The sequence below is a fragment of the Entelurus aequoreus genome, linkage group LG10 (assembly GCF_033978785.1).
Source record: "Entelurus aequoreus isolate RoL-2023_Sb linkage group LG10, RoL_Eaeq_v1.1, whole genome shotgun sequence".
In the NCBI taxonomy this organism is placed as follows: domain Eukaryota; kingdom Metazoa; phylum Chordata; class Actinopteri; order Syngnathiformes; family Syngnathidae; genus Entelurus; species Entelurus aequoreus.
In genome coordinates this window covers 50,606,535-50,612,534 of record NC_084740.1, presented here as the reverse complement: position 1 = coordinate 50,612,534, position 6,000 = coordinate 50,606,535, and the positions used below count along the sequence as shown (strand labels likewise).

General features: G+C 38.2%; 1 protein-coding gene across 5 annotated transcripts in view; it reads right to left on the bottom strand.

The window, feature by feature from the left end:
- dennd4a (DENN/MADD domain containing 4A) overlaps window positions 1-6,000 on the bottom strand; it is an 89,672-nt gene that overhangs the window by 832 nt on the left and 82,840 nt on the right. The gene's annotated exons all lie outside the window — the stretch shown is intronic.

Below are 6,000 nucleotides of genomic sequence, written 5' to 3'. Positions count from 1 at the left end.
TACATTAGCTCTTATTTCATAGTTAAAAATTATGTCTAGAGGTAAGACTAGGGATGATATTTAATAAGAAATCATCGAGTTTGATTATCGAATCCTCTTATCGAATCCAGATAGGTTGTTGTATGTGGAAAAAAACACAATATTTGGTTTAACATAAGCTCACTTTTATTTCATAAGAAAAAAATAAAATAAAATAAATAAATAAATATTGACTGTTACCCCCCTAAAAAAAATAAAAAAAATATTGACTGTTGCTACCCAAAGTATATTAAGTGGGATTTTTCAGAAAAACAAATATATACAGTAACACAAAAACAACCTGTCTCTGTGATCACTATAGGTGTATAAATAATAATATAGTGTTAAATAAAATCAGCCCCTGGGGCTCAAAACTGAAAATAATACAGCTCTCCAAAAAGTGCACTTCTGCTGCTATTGGAACATACTAACTACACACACTATGACACTAAGAACACCACAGTCATCAATCAACAATTCTTCCCCCCTTACACGAGAGCGAAGCCTGGCAATAATTGCATATTGCCTGTTCTGCCCTCACTATATGTGTTGAGGTTATACAGCTTGGCAGACAGCTAACAAACAATCCAAAGCAGATTCATCCATTTAGGCTCTTTATTGTTGTTGATCTTGCGTTGTCTTTTCCTATCTTTACTTTTGTCTTGCACTGGACTGTTATTTTTATTTTTTTTAACTGAAATACACACACAATGTATAAGCTATGTGATTCAATTAACATACTGAAATGTAATACACAATATGTATGTATTATCTTCACACAAATATACAGTACTATCATCAAACAAATACTTCTGAGTGTTGAAACTATTTCGATGGTGGAAATACACAACTGGCAGCCATTTTAAGTCCTCAAAACATCCATTGAAACAGTGCACGAAAATCGTTTTTCAATAAACATCTTAGTATCAAACTTAACCACTTTCCACCTTAATATTGAGTTACATAAACAAGTTAAACAGTTTACTTACAGACTTATCTTTTCCAAGGCTTGTAACAGCTAACACAACTTGTCTACTTCTCAATTGTCTCAACCCGGAAGTGCCCAAACTAATGACGCATAGTATTTTCATATCGCCACAAGGTGTCAGTAAGAGTCTACAATCAAATGGGCATAACATTGCCGTCCCACAGGGCATTTCCTGTATGTGGGAAGGGATTCGAATGAAGAACCAACTCCTTTTCTTTACTATAGTGGCCTCCATAACGGGAACCGGTTCTCAAAAAGGGATTCGAGTCCATGGAATCGGTTCTTTTCTTATCGAAGAACCGATTTCGAACATCATCCCTAGGTAAGACTACCCTCAAAATAGACACAGTAGTGATGTTGGTCTTGTTTTCTTTTCAGCACAATTTGTAACGCCCACTTTTGCACCAAAAATACAGAAGACTGGAGGCCATTTCATATTATGTAGTATGTGTTCTAGTAGCATCTTCATCCCAAATCAGGTTATATTGGTGCAGGAGTGATCAGATGCATCGTTGCAGGTTGTAGGAATATAACTAAAGAAGGGGCCAGCCTGCATACATTTCCAAATGATGGGAATATGAGGAAAGTATGGACCTCTCCACTCAAATTGAATACCATAAAATAGGACAGACGAAACGAGAGTGTAATTTGCAGCAAACATTTTGATGATTCTGACTTCAAAGAAGGAAGGTTTTGGTCAGAGTTTGGATTGAAAACTAAGAAGACTCAAGCTAAATGCAATCCTGAGAATCAGGAGCACCCTCGAGAGGAGAAAGACTGAGTCAGAACCTGCGGAAAAACATAAGGAAGCAGACCTGGTGATCAAGAAAGAGAAAAAGAAGGTAAACTGCTAGTTTGTGTCCTCTTCTACTGATATTTTTTATGCGATTTTTTGAGATTTATTTTTACTCATGAGGTTAACCATAACAGTTGTGAAATAATCATTGACAAAGGCGACAAAAATATGCAATTAAGTGATCAAAATAATAGTTTTATATGCCTTTATCCAAATTGGCTCCAGTTCTGTAGATCACGTCACACCAAGAGGGGCGGCATATCGAGTATGTTGATGGTAAGGGGGTATTCCAAGGAAAGTTAGTTATCTACCAATTTCTCAAAAACAAACTGATATTATGGGAAATGACTGCCAGGTTCATTTTCAGGAGCAAAAAATACATGAAGAAAACTTGTTATCTGGACGCTACAGGTCCTGTAATGTGATGTAAAAAAGCGTTTATATTGGCTGCTCAGTGTGGCAAAATCGGTAAAAATAATAATAAAAGGGCTTGTGAAAATGTGTGGTAAACTATTAAATGAATTGTGTTGATTGTATGGATATATACAGTCCAGGCCAAAAGTTTGGACACACCTTCTTCTCATTCAATGCGTTTTCTTTATTTTCATGACTATTTACATTGTAGATTGTCACATCAAAACTATGAATGAACACATGTGGAGTTATGTACTTAACAAAAAAAGGTGAAATAACTGAAAACATGTTTTATATTCTAGTTTCTTCAAAATAGCCACCCTTTGCTCTGATTACTGCTCTGCACACTCTTGGCATTCTCTCCATGAGCTTCAAGAGGAAAGGGTTTTCACTTCACATGTGTCATAGTTTTGATGCTTTCAGTGACAATCTACAATGTAAATAGTCTTTAAAATAAAGAAAACGCATTGAAATGAGAAGGTGTGTCCAAACTTCTGGCCTGTACTGTATATTGATTGTTGATTAAGTCTCTTAAAACAAAAAGTAGTGCACCAGGCTGCAACCAGCAGAGGCGCTGTTGATTTAGTCTCAACCAGAGTTGTGTATAAAGAGAGTATGGCCAACTAAACAGGTGCCATCTTTGCTACCAAGGACGTGTGCAGCTGTGGCCGGATGCATGCAATCGCTGTCTTTTGACGTTAGTTTTTCTGACAAAATGAACCAAAATAATACGTCTATATACACCGTATTTTTCGGACTATAAGTCGCAGTTTTTTTTCATAGTTTGGCCGGGGGTGCGACTTATACTCAGAAGCGACTTATGTGTGAAATGATTAACACATTAGCGTAAAATATCAAATATTATTATTTAGCTCATTCACGTAAGAGACTAGACGTATAAGATTTCATGGGATTTAGCGATTAGGAGTGACAGATTGTTTGGTAAACGTATAGCATGTTCTATATGTTATAGTTATTTGAATGACTCTTACCATAATATGTTACGTTAACATACCAGGCACGTTCTCAGTTGGTTATTTATGCCTCATATAACGTTCACTTATTCAGCCTGTTGTTCACTATTCTTTATTTATTTTAAATTGCCTTTCAAATGTCTATTCTTGGTGTTGGCTTTTATCAAATACATTTCCCCCCAAAAATGCGACTTATTCTCCAGTGCGACTTATATATGTTTTTTTCCTTCCTTATTAGGCATTTTCGGCTGGTGCGACTTATACTCTGAAAAATACGGTAGTTCTAAACATACTCCAGCTCATAAACTTACAATAAAAGATGCTTTTAATTTGTGAAGGTACAATTTTGTGGCCGTTTTTGACACTCTGTTGCTACATTCTTGTCATGTTTCATGACGAGCAGGCAAACGACGGCGCAATAAACGTAGAAAATACACAGAACGACTAAAAAAACAACACGTATTACCCTCATTTTGCCAAAATATTCATTTGCTTTGGGCCAACAATCACAAAGAAATGATGACTTTTGTGTGAAGTACGTCAACTGTGGTGTCTGACTCCAATGTATGTGTACTCACTGCATGTATCACTCATGTGAAGTACTCATGTGAAGTACTCATGTGAAGTACTCATGTGAAGTACGTCAACTGTGGTGTCTGACTCCAATGTATGTGTACTCACTGCATGTATCACTCATGTAGTATTCTAACTGATCTTTTTTGTAACATGGTATGTGAGTAAGTGTATTTTTTGTACTTATTTCCCCATTTTTCTGCACGATAACTCAGATCTGGTCAAACTGGCGAGCAGAAGAGACTATGGAGTGATTTTTGGTCCAGAATACATTTTACTTGATTCATTATTGACGTGTTTCTTGCCACCTTGTTTTGTATTTGTTAATGAGATTTTCAGTTCACCTTCTCATCTATTATTACACCCATTCTTTTTTTACTCATTCAATGTTCGTCTATTTATAGTGTTTGACTTTCTCTTCTGCTGCTACTGAATAGCATTATTTTCATCTGTTTTTGTCAAACTATTGCTTAAAGGCCTACTGAAACTCACTACTATCGACCACGCAGTCTGATAGTTTATATATCAATGATGAAATCTTAACATTGCAACACATGCCAATACGGCCGGGTTAACTTATAAAGTGCAATTTTAAATTTCCCAGGGAACTTCCGGTTGAAAACGTCTATGTTTAATGACGTATGCGCGTGACGTCGTTGGTTGAAGCGGAAGTATTCGGACACATTGCATCTCAATACAAACAGCTCAGTTTTCATCGCAAAATTCCACAGTATTCTGGACATCTGTGTTGGTGAATCTTTTGCAATTTGTTTAATGAACAATGGAGACTGCAAAGAAGAAAGTTGTAGGTGGGATCGGTGTATTAGCGGCAACAACCAGGAGGACTTTGAGTTGAATAGCAGACGCGCTATCCGACGCTAGCCGCCGACCGCATTGATGATCGGGTGAAGTCCTTCGTCGCGCCGTCGATCGCTGGAACGCAGGTGAGCACGGGTGTTGATGAGCAGATGAGGGCTGGCGTAGGTGGAGCGCTAATGTTTTTATCATAGCTCTGACGAGGTCCCGTAGCTAAGTTAGCTTCAATGGCGTCGTTAGCAACAGCATTGCTAGGCTTCGACAGGTGGCACAGCATTAACCGTGTGGTTACAGGTCCAGAGTTTGGTTCGGTGTCTCCTGATAGTAGTATTGTTGATCTTCTGTCTATCCTTCCAGTCAGGGGCTTATTTCTTTTGTTTCTATCTGCAAGCCCGATGCTATCACGTTAGCTCCGTAGCTAAAGTGCTTCACCGATGTATTGTCGTGGAGATAAAAGTCACTGTGAATGTCCATTTCGTGTTCTCGACTCTCATTTTCAAGAGGATATAGTATCCGAGGTGGTTTAAAATACAAATCCGTGATCCACAATAGAAAAAGGATAAAGTGTGGAATCCAATGAGCCCTTTTACCTAAGTTACGGTCAGAGCGAAAAAAGATGCGTCCTGCACTGCACTCTAGTCCTTCACTCTCACGTTCCTCATCCACGAATCTTCCATCCTTGCTCAAATTAATGGGGTAATCGTCGCTTTCTCGGTCCGAATCGCTCTCGCTGCTGATGTAAACAATGGGGAAATGTGAGGAGCCTTTCAACCTGTGACGTCACGCTACTTCCGGTACAGGCAAGGCTTTTTTTATCAGCGACCAAAAGTTGCGAACTTTATCGTCGATGTTATCTACTAAATCCTTTCAGCAAAAATATGGCAATATCGCAAAATGATCAAGTATGACACATAGAATGGATCTGCTATCCCCGTTTAAATAAGAAAAAATCATTTCAGTAGGCCTTTAAATGTATTAATTCTTCTGTTATTATTTGTATTGTCTTCTATGAGTTCTGTCCTGAACAAAACGCAGGCGTTGTGTCGTGTGTTCACCTGACACACGACACACAGCTCTCCAGTGTTGATGGCGAACCTTTACTTCCCCTACTTTGTGGGGAAAGCCATGTAAAACCTTTCTACAATTTCTTGCGGGTGGAGCAGCTTCATGCTGCACAACAGGCCATTTTTACACGCCTAAAAACTAACGAAGAAGCACGGCAAACACATAGGATCAGCTCTAAGTTGGTAGTAGTCAATGCATCCTGTTGTCATGTGAATACCTTTTGACCAATCATTGAGATCGCCTGAAACCCAGTTGGCCGTACTCTCTTTAATGCAGTAATCAAATCATACTCCCTCCCTAAAATATTCTTAAAGTGGAACTGCACTTTTTTGGGGAATTTTGCCTATGGTTCACAA